This window comes from Caretta caretta, chromosome 27 (genome assembly GCF_965140235.1).
Source record: "Caretta caretta isolate rCarCar2 chromosome 27, rCarCar1.hap1, whole genome shotgun sequence".
Classification (NCBI taxonomy): Eukaryota; Metazoa; Chordata; order Testudines; family Cheloniidae; genus Caretta; species Caretta caretta.
In genome coordinates this window covers 8,327,659-8,347,647 of record NC_134232.1, presented here as the reverse complement: position 1 = coordinate 8,347,647, position 19,989 = coordinate 8,327,659, and the positions used below count along the sequence as shown (strand labels likewise).

At 44.0% G+C, this 19,989-nt stretch overlaps 1 protein-coding gene across 12 annotated transcripts in view; it reads left to right on the top strand.

The window, feature by feature from the left end:
- MAPT (microtubule associated protein tau) overlaps positions 1 to 19,989 on the top strand; it is a 101,409-nt gene that overhangs the window by 8,298 nt on the left and 73,122 nt on the right. The gene's annotated exons all lie outside the window — the stretch shown is intronic.

Genomic DNA, 19,989 nt, shown 5'->3' with positions numbered 1-19,989 from the left:
TTTTAAGGTCAGGCTTGACAAAGCCCTGGCTGGGATGATTTGGCTGGGGATTGGTCCTGCTTTGAGCAGGGGGTTGCACTAGATGACCTCTTGAGGTCCCTTCCATCCCTGATCTTCTATGATTCTATGAACTGGCTGCTGGGAGGTGGGAATTAATGGTGTCCATGCATGGCACTGTGTTGGGTGGATGTATTTTTCCTGGGACTGGGCTTTGCAGATTTTAAAAGAGGTTGTTCTCAGCCTCTCTTCTGTCTACCCATATGCTTCTGGCACTAAACCCACACTTCTCATTATCCCCTGAAGAGAGAGAAATAACCAACCTCACTATTCAACCCCAGTACACTACCTCTGTGACAAAGGTTGGCTTCGTTTTCCACCTCTATTCTCCATCTCCTAAGGTACCTTTTGCTCCCAGTATTCCATCCCTCCTTCTGGCAAAGGTGTATTGACCAAACCATACTATGCCCTGTTTGAGTGTGTAAAATGCAAGTTCAGCAGTTCTTACTCTTAAACTATTTTTGAACAAGTGATACTCTGGCTTCCTCTTCAGCTGTGGCTTTTGGGAAGGGGAGTGGGCACGGATTTGCTCATCTCATCGTGTGGATTGCTGTCAGGTTAGAAATGAATAAAATAAATAGCTGCAGTGAAGGCTCTTTTGAAGCTGGTCAAGAGGCCCAGCCTTGTTCCCATTAAGGTGAATTTGGAGCAGACTCAGGCCAGCTGCTTGTGGTTGTCGCTCTCTCTGTCTCGCCTGCCTGCTTTGACACTCTCCTCCCCAAGTCTTTGCTTCATGTTTACAAAACCAAATGGCAGATCCTTATATTATCATTCATCCAGGTCTCATCAGTCCTGCTTTTGGAAATGTTTGAATACTTCCTACCTGTCTTGGAAGACTCTGTCCTCCTGTGGCCACTGGCAGCCCTGTTTTTATGCTCTGGTTTAACTTGGTGGCTTTCCCTTTCTTCAGATGCATTTGGTACTTTGTCATATCCGAGGGGAGAGCAAATTGCTAAACTGTGGTAATTAAATCTACCCTTAGAAGTCTGGGCTTCCTTCAGGATTGCGGTCTGCTGCGTGCTGATAGAAGTGCCATTAAAGGAGTGGGGGAGGGGCTGCTATTTACAATATTGTTGAGCTGGGTTGTGGGTTGCTATCATCATGGGCCTGTTTTGCACTTTTCTTCTGAAAGCCTGTATTCATTGACGGTAACGCTAGCGTAACAGATCTGCTGGGCTTTTTCAGCTACATGCAAGTATTACTGAGTTGTCTGATGGAGGATTGTGTGTGTGCGCCCGTCTGTATGTATGCGTTGATCACCCCTCTTCGTTACTCTGGTGAAATGCTGCTAAGAAACATCCAGGGCCAAATCTTAGAACAAAATCTCCTTTCATTTACTAATGGCTGAAAATTAGATCATGAGGCTAAGAGGTACAATAATGTCTTGGGAGGGTGGATGGGAGTGCTAACCGTATTCTTCAAATGGGCATTTCCTTGTTCTCTTCGCTCCCTGCTCCCATTTAAACACAGGTTGGAAACATTGTAGATTATTACTCTGTACCTCTTTTATCAGAATATATGTATTTATTTGAAGGTTAGTTTCACAAACAACAAAGAGTCCAGTGGCACCTTAAAGATGAACAAATTTATTTGAGCATCAGCTTTTGTGGGTAAAAACCGGTTAGTCTTTAAGGTGCCACCGGACTCCTTGTTGTTTTTGTGGATACAGACTAACGTGTCTACCCCCTGATACTTTTCACAAACTAGTTCGTTGAGTGGGCTTGGCTGCCCACCCTCAGAGATTTTTTTGAAGAGCTGTTAGTCGTAGCTGTGACAAAACCTGGCACTGTTTTTTCCATTAGATAACTGTTGAGGGTTTTGCATGACTTCTGTGCTGGATTATCTTTATCTAATGTACTGTAAAGGTAGATTTCATAGGAGCAGCCGTGTTAGTCTGTATTTGCAAAAAGAAAAGGAGGACTTGTGGCACCTTAGAGACTAACAAATTTATTTGAGCAAAAGCTTTCGTGATGAAGCGAGCTGTAGCTCACGAAAGCTTATGCTCAAATAAATTTGTTAGTCTCTAAGGTGCCACAAGTCCTCCTTTTCTTTTTGTAAAGGTAGAGAGTCCTTGGGCAAGTGCTGCTTACTTTCATGAATGTTGTTGAGGCAGACACTGTCAATTTGCTACAGTATGTCTATGTATGTACATAGCGGGACCCTGATCTTGGATGGGACCTCTAATTGCTACTGTAATATAAAAATACAAACCTAGGTGCCATCTCGGTTCCCATGGCTCTTGTATTTTGACAGATTTTATTTTTTGTCACCTGTTTTAGTACATTCACGAGCCCATGTTTCAACACAGGACTACTGTGTTGAAACATGGGCTAGTGAATGTGTTAAAACTCTGCAGGTATATAAAAATGTTTTCATTCAAAGATCTTGAGGTCCTTCGAAATCCTAAAAAGGGAGATTATTGGGCTAATCCCACAAAACAAACTTCCTTACCTGCGTTACTAATGAAACCCAAGATTGTTAACACAAGAATAATTTTAAAACTCTCCAATTTATTCCCCTCTGTTTAACTATTTGCATTTCATTTAGCTCAATGGAAAGGCACTGGTCAATTTAATCATGTACAGTCAATTTCACTTTGTGCAGTGTTCTAACATTCAGGCTGAAACCCTGCAGGGGAATGTTTTAAATCTCAACAACCCGTTGTCATTAAAACATAAAACAAAACAACCAACCCCCAAACCCATGAAAATGTTTCTTTTTAAGCTTGTTAACCGACCTCTTCTCTCTTTCTCCCTCCACCCCAGCTTGATCCTAGGCTGGGTCTCCCAGTGATATGAGCTCTCTTCTGTAGATTGGAACTTCAGAGCAGAGCCTGCTGTCATTGCTGGGTAGAAACTTCCTCGTTTGGGCTTAATTAAGCCTTCCTGAGTCCTACCAACAGTCCTCTCTGGCTTCCTCTGGCCCCTTAACCATGTCCCCCAGGGACTTCCTTGTGGTGCTGTCTGCTTTTCCTGAGCCGTATTTTATTGGTCTCCCCACTCCCAACCCCACCCCGTCCCCATCCCTTCCCATCCTCAAAGTGTAAGATTCTTCCCAGGTGTCTTTCTCTGCTCCATAGTTGAATTCCTAGTCAGAGAGCTGCTTTTCTCTCTCCTCTCTGCTCATCCAAGATTGCTCCCTGCCACAGTTCTACCCCCGAAATAATCTGATTGGGAGGGAGGGACTCGGTTTCCACAACGCCCCCTGTCCAATCCCAAAGACGTCCCTTACATTTTAAAATATTTAAAACTACGTTTACAACTTTAATGTATTTTCTCTGCAGTGCACTCTCTAAAACGAGACCTGCATGTGCATCGGCACTCAATCCACCGATCTTTTTCCCAACAGTCTGACATGGCCGTTAAGAATGAAGACTAGTATCCGTGATGCTGTCTTGCTTCCAGTTTCTGATGCAGAGTATTTAAAGAATGCGGAGGAAGCATAAGTAGATGTGGTGGCTGTGGGACTTACAGCAAAGCTAAAGGAGCCCCCCCCCCCCCGTGTAGTTGGTGCTAAATGATCTCTTCAATGGTAACTTCAGTGGCCATGGAGGCTGACTTCCTCCCCCAGTGCCCGCAGTTGCAAGTGTTTAGGCTAAAAGTAGCTTACAAAAGATGATAAACAGAAATGTTTGTCTTTTTTCATTTAATTTTTAAAAAAGATGTCGAGTTTAAGGCTGGAAGGGACCACCAGACCTTCTAATCTGACCACCTGTGTATCACAGGCCACACCCCACCCAGCAGCCATACAGTAAACCCAGCAATGGAAATGAGACCCACAGGAGACTAGGCTAGTATGTGCGTGACAGTCTATACCTTGGGGGAGCACTCTGTAACCCCCATATTCATCATTTATATATAATTGCTATATTTCATCTAAAGCATGCCATGTAAGGTATCATGGGAAAGGTTATGATCTTCTGAAAGCCATTGTTCTATCTAAATATGTACATCATCAGTGCATATGAAGTTATGAGATTGTGTTGTATGGTTGTCCCTAAAATATGCTGTGAGTTGGGGAATCGCCCAGATATTAGATCCCCGGAGTCAACAACAAAAAACCAATGCCCAGGCAGGTGTCAAACAACCATCAACAGCCATTGTCCAGCCAGCGAGTTGCAATTCAATGACTCACCGGCATGAGGCCACACCAGGGGAATTGCTCACCCTTGCCTGGGGACTCAGCAATGCTCACCAGACATGCCTGGATTTATGTTCTGTTTTACACCCTTGTTCCATGTGCTTGGAGCACACAATGGCCCCATGCTTGATCCTGTCTCTTCCCCCACCTATGCTGAAGACAACAAGAATGCTGGAGCTGAAGAGACTGGTCTTCAGGCTAACAGGGAGAGCCTCATGAAAGACTGTACCCAACCTGAAGTAACTAGTGGGGTGAGAGAAACTGCTTAGTCTAGATATTGCTTAGTGTAATAAGGTTGAGAATTTAGACTGCATGCTTATCTTTTATTTTATTTTGGTAACTACCCTAACTTTTGCCTAGCACTTACAATCACTTAAAATCCATCTTTTGTAATCAATAAACTTTTATTCTAATGTTTATCCTTACCAGCGAGTTTGACTGAAGTGCTTGGTAAATCTGCTCTGGTTACACTTTCCATTGATGAAGTGGTGAACCAATTAATAAACTTGCATTGCTCAAGAAAGGGTCTTGAGCAGTGCAAGACGAGATATTCCTGAGGCACAAGGCTGTGAGCTGTGAGGATAAACTAGTGCCTTTCTCTGTGTGATTCGTTAATGGCTCTGTGAGCATTCATGCAATCTAGCTGGGTGTGGGCCTCCACATGCAGTTGTACTGAGTGGAAACTGGCACCTGGGGGTGGTTGCTGCTTGTCACCAGTAAGCCATTGTGAGAGACTACCCAGATTAGTGAGTTAAGCAGGCACAGTGGTCCCACAGTCCCAGGTTGCAACCCAGGGATCCCATCACAATGTGCCACAGGCAGAGAGTAGGAGGGACCAAGGTGCACCAGTGCCCTAGGGCCCTATAGTGACAGGGAAATAATTAAGTGAGATATACCCAGATAATCTTGGCAAGTGACCTGCATGTGAATGCTGCAAAGGAAGGTGAAAAAACCCCAAGGTCGTTACCAATCTGGACCTGGGGAGAAATTCCTTCTTGACATCAAATATGTCAATCAGCCAGACCTTGAGCATGTAAGCAAGAATCAGCCTGATGCCTGGTGCCACCTCAGAGCCTTGGCCCACACTGCCCAGTGTCCCATCTCCAGTCCAGTTGTGGCCATCCCTGATGCATCAGAAGAGATTTAAAAAAAAAAAAAATCCCTCCCAGAATACGTGTGGGGTGTGTGTGTGTGTAAATCCCTTTGTGAGCCTTGCTGGTGGCTGGCTGAAACCCTGACACATGAGCTTTAGGTACACAAGATCTATACCAGAAGTGAGCCCCTGCTGTTGAGCCGTGCCTCCCACCATCACAAGTAACCCTGTCGTACAGTTGCACTCATAAACTCATCAAGTTCGTTCTCTCTCTCTCTCTCCAAAACTAATTAAGTTGTTTGCCCCCCACCGCTCGGAGTGGGAACCTGTTCCAGAACCTCACCCCTCGGATGGTTAGAACCTTCTTCTAACTTCCAGTCTGAGATTGTTCATGGCCAATTTATGTCCATTTGTTCTTGTGCCACCCTTATCCTTTAGCTTCAATAGCTCTTCACCCTTCCTGGTATTTACTTCCTTAATGAGAGCGATCACATCCTCTATTGCTGCCCTTTTGCAAGACTAAACAAGCCAAGCTCTTCCCTTCTCCTCTCGTACGACAGGCCCTCCATTCCCCTGATCATCCTATAGCTCTTCTCAGCACCTATGCCGGTTTAAATTCATCTTTCTTGAACATGGGTGACCAGAATTGTACAGTGTTCCAAGTGAGGTCTTACCAATGCCTTGTTCAGTGGCATTAATACTTCCCTATCTCCACTGGAAATGCCTTGCCTGACACATCCCAGGATCACATTGACCTTTTTGACAGCCATATCACATTGGTGGCTCATAGTCATTGTGTGTTCAACCCACATGCCCAGGTCTCTCCCCTTCTCTGTTGCTTCTAGCTGGTGAGCCCCCAGCTTGTAACAGAAGTTCTTTAGATCCTAAGTGTCTGACCTTACACTCTCTACTGTTGAATTTCATTCCATTTCTGTCACTCCAGTCATCAAAGTCACTCAGATCTTCCTGTGTAACAATCTGATCTTCCTCTGTACTGATGATGCCTCCCACCGTGAATCATCAGCAGATTATTAGCGCACTCCTACTTTTTGTGCCATGGTCATTAATAAAAATATTGAATAAGACGAAGATTGGTCTCAAGACCAGTCGTTGAGGAACTCTGCCAGTAACCTCTCTCCAGGCTGAGAATTCACCTTTCAGCACAACCTGTTGCCTTCTCCCCTTTAGCCAATTCCTTGTCCACTCACAATGCTGTTACTTTTCAGAGTAGCAGCCGTGTTAGTCTGTATTCTCATACTGATTCCCTAATTTAACAAATAATTCCCCATATGGTATTGTGACCAATTTGTTGAAGTATGAATATATTAGATTTGCTGCACTTCCCTTACCTAAAAAAATCAGTTATTTTCTCAAAGAAGAAAGAAGGTTAGTCTGGCATGATCTACCTTTGGTAAGTCCATGTTGGACTACATCCCCTTTAGGATTAACCTCTCTGAAACTTTTAACTCTTCTTTCCTTCACAATTTGCTCTAAAACCTTGTGTACTACTGAGCTCAGACTAATAGGTCTGTAATTGCCCGGATCACTTTGTTTGCCCCTTTCTTAAATATCAGTGTGGTGATAGCTGTTCTCCGATCATTGCACATTTTCCTAGTGTGTTTGAAACTCAAAGACAAATGTGCTGTACTCCTTCATGAGAATGAAACTGGCAATATGCAGAAGAGAAACTGACTTCTCAGTTTTCATTATCCAATGTGAGTGAAATGCAAAGAGCAAATCAATAGCATAAATAGGGAAAAGTAAATTTTAGGCTTTTTAAAATGATTTCCGCTTGAAAATTTGATGGTGGCAGCTGTCACGCCAGGTAGAGAAATAAAATATATATATTTTTAAAACTTTATCGGACAGGGTTCCTTTTAAATGGCATCCCTTCTCCCGCCAAAGTTGAGTTGTCTTTAATGAGTGTAAAGTGTGTATCTGCCCTGCGTGCTCTATATCGTTTGGATGAGATTTAAAAGTAGAGGTCCTGACTACTTGGAATTGTTAAAAGATCCCATCTCTCTTTTTGTAAGAGAAGAGCCCTGGCTTTGTTCCAAAACAATATTCCACCCACCCTCATTTCTCACTGGGATTCTTCTTCACTTCCTGTCCCAAATAGTTGTGTAGTGTTATGTCCTGTTAAACAGCTGATGCTGTTTCCTATGCATGTCAGTGGTAGCTAATGTGACCCTCTGGAAAATGTGGTTCGTACGCAGTATCTATTTGTAAATTACTCTGAGATTTGTTGGGGTGAAGGTTACATAAAATGTAAATTGTTGGGTCTTTCATGCAGTGTAGTTCAACTACATACACACTTTGATATCAGTCTGGGAAACTCTCTTTTTAAGGTTTCAGAGTAGCAGCTGTGTTAGGCTGTATTCGCAAAATGAAAAGGAGGACTTGCGGCACCTTAGAGACTAACCCATTTATTTGAGCATAAGCTTTCGTGAGCTACAGCTCACTTCATCGGATGCATTCAGTCTCCCCACTGTATTTTCCACTGAATGCATCCGATGAAGTGAGCTGTAGCTCACGAAAGCTTATGTTCAAATAAATTGGTTAGTCTCTAAGGTGCCACAAGTCCTCCTTTTCTCTTTTTAAGGTTAATTGAATCTTGGTCTTCTGTATTTGAAAAGGATGTGTTTGTCAGCTAGAATGAGTTGGGCTTGTTAAACATTGAAGTAGTTGTATGGAAGAAAAGCTGTGTCTCTGATTTTAGTCAATCCAGACTTAAAAGATCCTGAGCACGCTGGTTCACTGACACATTTGGCCTGAGGTAGTGGGGAGGTTTTTCTATTACAGATTTCTTTCGAAATATCACTGTGTAACAGTCCTGTCTTCTGTGGGGCACACATAATTAGCCATGCACACTGCTCCTGAAGTGCAATGTGGAGTGCAGCTGGTAAAGTCAAAGTAGAAGAAGCCAGCAAAGTAATGGACAGGGCAAGCAAACCTATGGCCTTCTCTAGTCGCTGTCACTTCTCTGTACACTCAGGCAGGAGGCCAGCTCTCACTTTTGTCCTCCAGCCAACTAATTACATGTGAAGTGAGTCTCTCCCTCTTTCCTATTCAGAGAGTGAGGAAAGATGCGTTGGGCGACCCTCTGACAGGCGGGGCGAGATGTTGGGGACAGGAAGGTTCTGGGGCAGATGGGCTCTGAAGGTTCTGGAATGTTCTGTGGCTACCGGGAAGCAGGGGGCTGGAGAGAGGCGCGGGATTGAACTGCAGCAGCCATGGGCAGCTGCCTTCCCAGGAGGAGATGGGTGGGGAGAAAGGGTTAAACAGGGCGCTGGGTAAAGTCTGAGAGAAGGTGCGTCAGGGATTGGAGCCTCTGGTGCAGAGGAGGAAAGGGAAGAGAATTTAAAGCTCACTTAGCTTTATCTGTCTTGCTGTCCTAAAGAATATGTAAAAATACGTCCCTTCTCCTGCCATCCCCATTTGAATCAATTCTTGTCCAACAGACCGTAGGAACTTCTGTGGAAGGGCTCAGTCTGTTTTGGGGCGGCAGGGTGTGATGTTCCTAGCACTGAGGTGTTTTGCGTAGGGGTCTACAGCTACCAGAATAAGGGAATCTGGGTTAAGTACAGATGCAGCCAGGAGTTTTTGGAGTGCAGATCAGCAACTTGCCTGCAAGGCGGTGAGTAGCAAAATTATGCTTGTCTAGGCTGTGAATTTGCTTGGCTTGGGTTTCTTGACAACAGGATGTTCCTGGCCTGAGTTGCATATCTCAAAGTGAGTGTGTCCTTTGTACGTGTATGTTTTGGAAGCTAAATGGTGACAGGTGAAATATAATGTTGGATGGGTTTAAAAGGACACAAGTTCCTGCTGTGGTTTCTGTATCATGAACCCTCATGATCGTGCATCTGGACATTACAGTTAAAAGAGCACCCTCAATTTAAAAATCATACTTCTGTCTGTCTTTAAGTGTCACAAGTAGCCAGAGATTAATACAGCTCAGATTAGAGCAAAACTAATATTTCTATGTATCTCCATTTATATTGTGCATGATAGCCCTCTGTGAATAGTCCATATCACTTCTTCCCCCCCTTTATAAAGTTATCCCTTTGCTGAAAAGACCTTGTGTGCATCAGTAGAGCAGCAAAAAAACCTTTTTTTTTATCTTTTAAAAAGGAATTATTTAAATATTTCAGAGTATATTCTTTAACTGATGCTCTATTGGGAACATAAATTTTTAAAAATGCATAAAAATTAGGTGGAGAATGTTCCTTCAATAATGTTGATCAATCTTTGTAAAACACTGAGATCTGTAGATAAAAAGCACCATATTCGTGCTAAGTATTTTGTTACCTTCGGCTCTGGATTGTGGGCATGACCGGATGAGTTAAGAGTATTCCTGCTGGTCTAGACTTTTGTGCTCTTGCTCTGAATTTCTTTTGTGGATTTAAGAGTCTGACCCTGACTCTTAAAACACAGGTTTTGTGGTTTTATAATGAGAGAACTGTAAATCGCATGCTGAAGGTGGTGGTCGTTTTTGATGCAAGTGAGCTCAGGGCTGGGATTCACTCATGGCCAAATTCCACCTTTGGATGTGCATTTACCGTTCCAACTGATTTCATCGCTTCCAAGGGCAGAATTTAGCTCCAAGTACTGTAGTTTTTTGTCCTCTTTTAAAGTTTTTTTTGGAACATGATTTCACCCACTGTCTGAATATCCTGGTGATTTATTGTGCTCCTTAGCTACTTTAGATTGTATAGAAGTAGCTTCAATAATAAGCATCTCAAAACGTGTATTAAATTACATGGATCTTGCACACTTTTCCCTGCGTACCCTCTTCCACTTTTTTCACACTCAGCTACGCAAGAGAATCCTGCATGATGATCTAGTGACATGATCACTTGCAGTTCTGAACAAAAGGGCTTCCCTGATGGTGGTGGCAGAGTGGTTTGAAGTAGATTAGTATTGGGCAATCCTCATTAGCAGGTAAAAGCCATATGTGTACCCTGCCTAGATGAAACTGTAGCCATATTGTCTGATGGCTGTTCAGTGCCATTTGGTGTATCTCACTCCATTCCTAGTTTACAGGCATCTTCATCATGAAAACTGCTGTCACAGTTGGTTCTGAAAGATCCCGTTATCGGCCGTCTCAGCAGAGAGGCCAAGAACTCACTCTCTTCATCCCGTAGAATTGGTCCTTCGATAACCTGTGTAAAGCACGCTTTCAGAGCAGAGTCTGGGGACTGCTGCTCATCCCATGTCTGTTCTGAGGATAGAACCTGGCATCTTTCACCAGCACTAAATTTACCCCTTGTTTCTTATGTCAGGAAACAAAACTCCATGGCTATGGTCCAAGCACTTTCTGACACTGAGAATTAAACAGTCTGCATCTATGCTGCTGTGGTATAACCAATAGAGGAACCCTTTCTGAAGCCTCAAAGAACCAGTTTATTTCAGCCATTGCTTACTGATACTAGGAAGAATCTGTGATCCTATACACACAGCATGAATGGATCCTTTGTAACCTGAGAGGTGGGGAAAACAGGATTTTAAAGCTTCAAATAAGACTCTAAAGCAGGCTGCTCTTTCATACATATAAAATGCATGACAGCAGAGCTGAATTTAGTGCTTACAGGGCTAAAAATCCTCAAAGAGCCTGATTGCAGTGTTTATATATAGCTATTTTAAATAGCTACCCGAAGAAGAACTCTGTGGAATTAAAAATCTTGTCTTTCACCAACAGAAGCTGATCAAATAAATTTCCTCACCCACCTTGTCTCACATTTAAAATATGTGCATCTAAGTAATATTGAGGGTCTGGCTTGAATATACAAGCACAGGGAAGTTCTAAATTCACTCTGACCATATTCGCTATTGCTTTAGTAAACACTTGCATTCAAAAGAAGAGACAGAAGCTCTGGGGGATATAATTTTCATTGTACCAACTGCAGCTAATTCGCGTGCTGAATGAATTGCATGCACAAAATTTTAGCTGAAAATTTTTGTTCTTGTAAATACAAACCCATTGTCGGTGTTTTTTTTGTTTTGTTTGTGGGGGTTTTTTTTTGGTAAGGTCAACATTAAAATGGCCAGTTTTTATTTAATAATAATAATAATAATAAATAATAAAAAAGGAAAGCAGTTTGGTCTAAAACCTCATCTGTCAAGTTTCTTTTCAAAGTTAAGAAGCCCCCTAATACCTTCTGTGTGAACAGCACATGTGACTTCAGACATCTTCAGGTGGGAGTCTCAAAATGTGCATAGCCTAAGTTGTCTCCAGGTAACAGGATTCGTGGCTGAATCACTGAAATATTTAATACGTCAGCTAGACTTCACACACATGTCTGTATTACGAAGGAAGGTGCCCTGGGAGGTGGGGCTGAGAGGGTTGAGGTTATTGAACTGACCACATTTCTAGATTGTCCAGTGTTTAGGGACACTTAACTTTGAATTGCATGTTTTCTGGAGTTTCATTTTTAAAAATTGCATTATTTTAAGATGTCTTCCCTTTGGTATCTCTAGTTACAACGTTAACACCATCTTAACAAAGGTGAAGTTTTATGTCTGAGGCGACAGTATACAGTGAAACTTGCCTTAAGGAACCAGCAGGTTGCCGAGTAGAAATTAGTGTGTACAAAAAAAAATCCTAAAAAGCTTTAGGACATTTTAAAGTTGTTGATTAATATGGGTGTGCCTTTTGTTTAATATGGGTGTGTAGTTACGGAATGCTTCTTTCTCCTAAGACATTTACCATTCTCCCACACACCTGCACAACAGGTCTCGGGATCTCCTATTATGATATTTATCAATTGTAGTTAAACATGGGTGTTTGGGGTATGCTGCCTTAACCTGAATTACTACTTGTGTCTGTCTTGTCAAACTTCAGTTAATCAGACCTTTTAATCTAACTCTTAAGGGTCTGATCCTGTAAGGTGCTGTGTTCTCGTCTTGCATTGATTGCAGGGAAAGGTGAGGGTAATCAGCACCTGGGAGCATGGGTCCTGCAATCAAAGAGTAAAGCAGCGGTTCCTTTATTTAGTGAATGGCAGTTTTATTGGCTGAGCTTCTGGTGCGTTACCTTTCCACGTGAATTACTCTGTGGTCCTGCTTTGTAGTAATTCTGCTAGTCAGGATCTATAAAATAGACACCATGCAAGCCAAGGATACTATCTTCAATTGCCTGATCACCTAAATAGCTGAGTCTCAAAGGAAGAACCAGTTGTGAAGATAGGGCATGCTTAATGTTAGATCAGTATGGACATATTGTAAACATAACATTCTTATTGGCTCTGCCCTTCAACCTTAAGTGTGTGAAGGCCTTCTCGTTACTAAAAATAATAAAGGAGGAAATACAGTTTCTGATTCTTATTGAACTAAATTATTAGTTATGCATGCATACCCTAAAGTGTAATCCTATTGTCTCCGTTCTTTGATGCCCCTCCTTACTCATTTATTCCATTGATAAATTGACCCAGTTCCAGTCTAGCTCAGTGACTTTGCCACTGTTATCCTACCTCAGCTTCCACCTCTCAACTAGCACTAAAGAAAAGGAGTACTTGTGGCACCTTAGAGACTAACCAACTTATTTGAGCATGAGCTTTCGTGAGCTACAGCTCACTTCATCAGATGCATCGGATGAAGTGAGCTGTAGCTCACGAAAGCTTATGCTCATATAAATTGGTTAGTCTCTAAGGTGCCCCAAGTACTCCTTTTCTTTTTGCGAATACAGACTAACACGGCTGTTACTCTGAAACCTGTCAACTAGCACTGATCTCTTCTCTACCCCTCCACCCAGTCCCGCTGCTGGTCTCACAGCTTCTGTGCAGCGCCTGCAGCCTGCATTTCTCCAACTCACTAATACCCCATGTAATTAAGCATCAGTTGAAAACCTTATTTTTTTTCTTTACCTTCTACCGCCTGTGTTTTTACTATTCATATTGAACTGTTAATCACCCAAGATGCTTCAGAGCATTTTTCTATGCAATAAGATTGTAGTGAGCGAGTGTGTGTTAAAATGTTGAGAATGACCTGTTAGTGTTTGCACTCCTTTAGAATGTAGATATAAGGCGGGATATCCAGGTTGCATAGTATGGTTTTAGTTCACTCACATCACAGACCCATACTAGACAATTAAATGCCGCAGAAAAGAAACAGAAAGCATCTTATCCAAATTAAGTCTTTGTGAAGTGAGTGGTGGATGTAGGGATAATATTCCATTAGAGCACACAAGGGGTGTTACTGATTGTATTTCTTCCTGGGCTATTCCTACTGTAAAATATGTTATCAATTGTTCTGGTTCTCCCCCTGCCCCATTACTGCATTTGATTAGAGTTTATGTCCTATTTATGAGTCTGTCATTCACTTCTCCGTGGGGGCTGGGCTTACGCTGGATAGAAATGATGGACTTACACTGAAAGCTTAGCTCTAAGTGCTGCTCTTTCTCTTAGGAGAGCCAGCTGAGCCTGCCTACTAAAATATATGTGCAGCCATTTGCTGTTTTGGTTTCCTTCCATTAAGGCAGCCTGCAGACTTGATTTTAGAATCACTTGATCGTCTGTCCTCTGAATGGTTTCAGAGGAACAGCCGTGTTAGTCTGTATTCGCAAAAAGAAAAGGAGTACTTGTGGCACCTTAGAGACTAACCAATTTATTTGAGCATGAGCTTTCGTGAGCTACAGCTCACTTCAAGAGGAAGTCAATTGCAACCTCTGATGTGGTGGGCCAGTTAGAAACTTAGGCTTGGTCTTCAGTAGGAACTTATGTTGATATAACTAAGTTGCTCAGGGGTATGGAAAATTCACGCCCCTGAGTGATATAATTTTACTGACCTAACCACTGGTGTAGACAGCACTATGTCAGCGGGAGGGCTTCTCCTGTCGTCAAAGCTGCCGCCTCTCGGGGAGGTAGAGTACCTGCACTGATGGGAGAAGGCATCACTACCCGGATCGGCGGGTAGCGATCGATCTGTTGGGGATCGATGTATCGCATCTAGTGTAGACGTGATAGATGGATCCCCGATAGCTCTGCAGTCGACTCCGGAACTCCACCACGGTGAGAGGCGGCAGTTGATCCTGCGCCGCGAGGACGCGAAGTAAGTGATTCTAAGTCAATCTAACATCGACTTCAGCTATGCTATTCTCGTAGCTGAAGTTGCGTATCTTAGATTGATCTCCCCCCCCCCCCCCCCCCCCAGTGTAGACCCGGCTTAAGTGTAGACAAGCCCTTAGAATGAAAGTACAGCCACATTTCCAACCTTTGGTAGCACTTCCCTTTATCATTTACTAACCATTAGGGATATTGTTGCATGAGCAGCCAGTGCTAAATCAGGTGTCTGATGGGAGAGGTGTCTTGGTACTTGCCACTACAGGGACTTTTCTGGTGTTTCTGTCTGCCAGCTGGGTTTTGGAGTCCGAAAGTCTGTTGAGTGGGTGCCTCAATATTGTACATTCGATTCCGACTTGAACCTGGTCCGGTGTTCATTCCAAACTTAATACCGTATGTCATTGCTCTTGAGAAATAGTCCTTCCATCTTCCTTCCATGAGCGATCACACTCCAAGGAGGAACTTTAGCATACACCTGACACGTTCAGGGCCCTTAAGGTCAATTTGAGCATATGAAATTTTTGTAAGTCCAAGGCCTGGTTTATATTGGAGCAGTGTGAGGCAAGAAAGCTTCTAAATGTCTGCTCCAAGGTGAGAAATTGCCTAAGAGCCTTACTATTGCTCCTCTGTTTTTCAAGGCCTGTCAAGTCCTTCAGTGCATTAGTGGCATTCTGGTTGGAAAAGCGATACGTTTCCTCTGAGGAGACTTGCACGGTAGCCGTGTGATCAGTGGTACCCAGGCCACCCAATTCTGCACCTAGAGCATCCAGTCACTTGCAAAAGTTGCCTTTGGCAGAACTGCCCCATAGTACCTCAGTATATGACGGGGAGGGAATGTATAGAACCACAGAATTCCTCCCCTACCACCTCTTCGATACACGTGGACAACATCCGACTGTGTGGCCGTAGCCACTCAGTTCAGTGGTCCCTCTAATACTCTTTGAGGTAGTTGCCTCTGTGCTCCCTGCTAAATAAGGAATTGTGGGGGGAGGCGGGGTGCAGCCCCCACTATTAACAGCACTAGCCAGCCCACTTACTCGTATTTGCTCCATCACCCACAACAGCGTTGGCAGCGCAGCTGTTCCTGTAGATTTAGGAAACCGCTGCTGCCCTGGTTAGACTTGACAGGTTGTCTTAGTCTTTACCACTTATGGTTTCAGAGATTCAGATTCCTGCTAGCTCTGGGTGAGTGGTCGAGTAGAGTTTTCATGCCCCTTGGGCTGTAGCTCTTCAGGTATGTGCAACTGCCCATTAGAATTTGGTGCCAGGATGGTGTGACCGTATCTAAGCAGATATATTGTGCGGATTCCTAGCCGTGTTAAAACAGCTCAAAGTATTGTAATTAATATATAATATATAAAAAGCCAACCCTGGGAAGGTGGCTGAAATGCTATAATCCTTGCTCCAAGAATTCACTCACGTAGTTAAACTTTGACATCCCCCTGCCCACCTTACACTTTCCACTCCAGATGGCATCTGAAAACATGCATAATTGCAGTTTTTCTTACATTGTGGCTGTCAGGCTAGGGAATCTGTAATATTTAATATCTTCAAACATTATTGCAGCTGCATTAAATATTAAAGAAATTTTACATAGACTCTTCAGCTACCCTGCCTGCTTCATAAAACAGACGGATCGTTTGTCAGCACAGTGAAATGAAAGAGAGTTAAAATCAAAGTAAATAATAAGCAAACACGAGAACAATGGTGCCCAGACTTTTCCTCTTTACCGGTAACGAAATGTGTCCATGGCCTGCCAGGCCGGGAGCAGAGTTACATCTGGGCTGAGCCAGGGCTGGAGCCGCGGCTGGGAGCGGGGCTGAGAGTAGAATTGAGGCTACTGTGGTGGTGCGGGGTGGGGCCGGAGTGGAGCTGGGGGCAGGGCTGGGTGCGCTCTCTCCCTGCCCCCCATGGGGACTGGCCGTGTCGCCCAGATGTTTGGACGCGCCCCGCTAGTGGGGCATGCCCCACAGTTTGGGGACCACTGCACTAGAGCTAGGTGGGAAACAATTTTCCCATCCTGTGAAAAATTTGAGAATTGCATTCTCTTCCCCCCCCCCCCCCCTTTGCGCATCAGGACAAAACTGAGACCTTTCAAAAAGATGAGGGGAGAGGAGCCCAATCCACCACCAGTAGCCTTGTGGGTAGGGCACTCGTGTGTGATGTGGGAGCCCCAGGTTCTGGTCCCTGCTGTGCCTGATTCAGAACGGGGAGCGGAGTCGGGGCTCCCAGATGAGTGCGCTAATCCCAGGCTATTGTCTGTTCTGGGGCTCTCTCTGATTTTGAGCAGGAATTCTATTCTGGACCCGAGAACCCTTCTTGCTTAAAGTTCAGTGGAAACCAATTCGTGCCCGCCAAGATTCTTTGGCTTTCATGAATCGGCATTTTCCATCAAAAGAAAACATCAATCAAAACATTCCTGGCCTACTCTAGCAAGCAACTTTCATTTCAGTAGCTCGTTCTGTAGCATTTCAGATGTGTTGGGCTACAGCTCCTCCCAACCAGCAGATGGAGATCAACACTAGGACTTCGGATGTCCTAGTCTCGAATAAATGTTGACCTCCCTCCGCCTTCTGTTGTTCATCTCCAGCTGGCGGAGCTGCCTGCATCTGGGCTGGTCTAGAACAGGGGTTGTCAGCCTTTTTCTCTCCCCGCCTCCCCATGCTGTTGTGGCCGCCTGTGCCACAGTAGTTGGGTTTCTGCGTATAAAAGCCAGGGCCGGCGCTCGGGGGCAGCAAGCAGGGCAATTGCCTGGGGCCCCATGCAGACAGGGGCCCCCATGAAGCTACATTGCTGGGGCTTCCGTCCCAGGTGGCGGGGCTCAGGGACCTTGGCTTCAGCCCCATGCGGTGGGGCTTTGGCTTTCTGCCGTGTCCCAGCAAGTCTAATTCTGGCCCTGCTTGGAGGCGCCCCCTCCCCCCCCCCCCCGAAACCTGCTCGAGGCCCCCTTGGGGGTTCCGTACCCATGGTTGAGAACTGCTGGTATAGAAGACTTTGAAGAAAGAGAAGATTCTTCCCTGTGTCCCAGAACGTCTCAAAACTCTTTACAAATTTTACACGGAGTAGCTTTGCCTGTCACAGATGCAGCCTTCTCTGGTGTCTGATGTGGCCAATAGCACACAGCAATGCTGCATATCGGTAGTGTAAAGTGAAGACTAATTACAGGGCTGCTTTTAAGGGGCTAATGCTCACTAAAAAGTCACAAGTTGCATATTCAGTGCTCTGGGCTTTAGCTTATTCCTGCTCTTTATCAAAGCTACACTCCTGATAATTGGGGCATTTGGGCTGCGTCTCAAACCCGCTGCAAACTCTCCCTTGTCAGCTAGCTCCTACGTTTTAACACTTACTTGCTTGGAGTCATCCGTGGGTTGGCTTGTTGGCATCTCATGATGTCTCTAAACAATGTGTTTGGAGGCATTTTTCAGCCTGTCATATGCTGGCCTGCCCTTCAGGAAAAAGGTGCATGACTGATTTTTGTATGGCTACCAAAACCAGGGAAGGGCATTGGAGAGCCAGGTTGTGCTTGACCAAGTCTCTAAGGATATGTCTACATGGCATTTTGGACTGAGCAGGAGTGAGCCTCCGAGCCTGGCTTGACAGACTTGGGCTGGCTGGGCTTGGGCTAGCACTCAAGAATAGTCCAATGAAGGGAGCTGTAGATCACGAAAGCTTATGCTCAAATACATTTTTTAGACTCTAAGGTGCCACAAGTCCTCCTTTTTTTTTTTTAGTGCCAATCCAGTTCTCCTGGTGTGGTGGGTTTTACATCGTGCTACCCCCTCAAGTGTGAAATGAGCACTTGCAGTTCGTTTCTGAACGTAGGTTAACAAGGAAATGGCAATAACCACAAACAAGAAAACCTCTGGTCTTGCCAGATTGCAAATATTGTTAGACCAGATGAGACCTGATGGGACTGCTTTTATTGGTGAATGTTGCTCGGCTACTTATCTTAGAAAGTCATAAGAGGGACATCCTTGATAATGACTCTGCATGACGAATAGGGAAGAAAACAACTATCAGTTTGCCTGGATGGATGTCTGTTTTTGTTTCTTTAGGCAAAATAATCCCTTAGAAAAGCAATTTCTTCCTCCTGCCTGTGTAATTTGCAAGCTAAGGTAAAATGGGCTTTTGCTGAAGCAGAACGCTGTCGTGTCGTTCTGAATGTCTTAAGTCCTGAACATCCCGGAGGCAGGTTGGAAGGATTCCCTTCCCCCCACAATAACATTCATTTTTTTATGATGTTCATGAGCTGTCCTAATGATAGAGATGTTCAGAGCTGGGGAGCTACACGTACTAATCCTAAACAGTGATTTGCATACTCTGGCATTCATAGAATCAGATGTCGGAGGTGAAGACACATTAGCTCCCTTTGAAAACAATAGTTCTACTCACCTGTTTAAACACCTACATAAGAGTTTGCAGGAGCGGAGTGAGTCTGTCTCGACCTGTCTGTCTATCTAGGTTACTTATATGGCATCCCATCACAACAGGGGTCTGAGCAATTTGGTCTGTTTCTCTTCCCTGGTCCGTGTTGGATTGTTCCTTACAGGATATCAGGATATCCGTGTGTAAAGCAGCACTTTCAGGTTTACATTCAGGAGGGCACAAATATACACTATGGTCTACATCTTTGTATTTTGGGAGAAGATTTCTTGTGGCATCTGGCAAAGCCTTTGATTGCCATCTTGCTAGATCTCTGTGTGCTAGATTCATCCTGGTGTAACTCCAATAGAATTACATCTAGGATAAATTTGGCCCTCTATTTAATTGCATCTGTTATAATAGTGATTCTGTCTTATATGCTAATGGCTTTTGCCTGAGGTAGAGATTGGGTTATGAGAGTAACCTGGCCAGGGATGTTGGAAGCAACAGGTTGCTGTGTGTGCGTATTTATGCACACATTACAAATTTAAGTATACTCCCAATGAGTATTGCTTCCAATTTAAAATCTCCTAGTGCTGTCCTTCATTCAAATCTTTCAAGGACACCTACAGATTATAGCTGAAAGATATCACTGCACTTTGACGTTATAGAGTTGCTACGACATTCGGACAGCTAAGTCATGGGGAGCCAAAATGTTCCCACATCTAGTGTCAATTGCAGGTTACCTGGTGGGAGTGATTTGTTTTCTGATAACAAAATCTGTTACTGAGAATGTGTAAGTAGTTGGGTGGAGGCAGCATTGGGCAGTGCTGAATAACGAAACTCTGTTGTGTTCCTCTGCCAGTTCTGAATTCAGGTGTTCAGGATTGCACTGGGGGAAATTATAGACCTACTTCATGTTGTTTGTTACGCAGCAGGATAAGGTAGACATTAAGGTTGGAAGTGAAATGAATGCGAGTGAGAGCTTGGTTTTTATACCCAGGTTTAGAAAGTTGAAGAAATGCCATATGTATATACGATAATACTCAGATGTAAATACTACATGTTGTGGCTAACACAAAGAACTTGCCATGTACTTCTGTGTAGCTAAATTTAAAACAGCTTGGGGGGGGGTTGTCTGTTTTTAACTGAATATGCAAAATGTGGGTGAATTCTAAGATCTTGTCCTTCCACTTCAAATATTTTCAGAACTAGTGAAAATCCTACTCCCTTTGTTTGTGTACAAAGGGGAGATTTTTCCTTACCTGTTAATATTCTTTC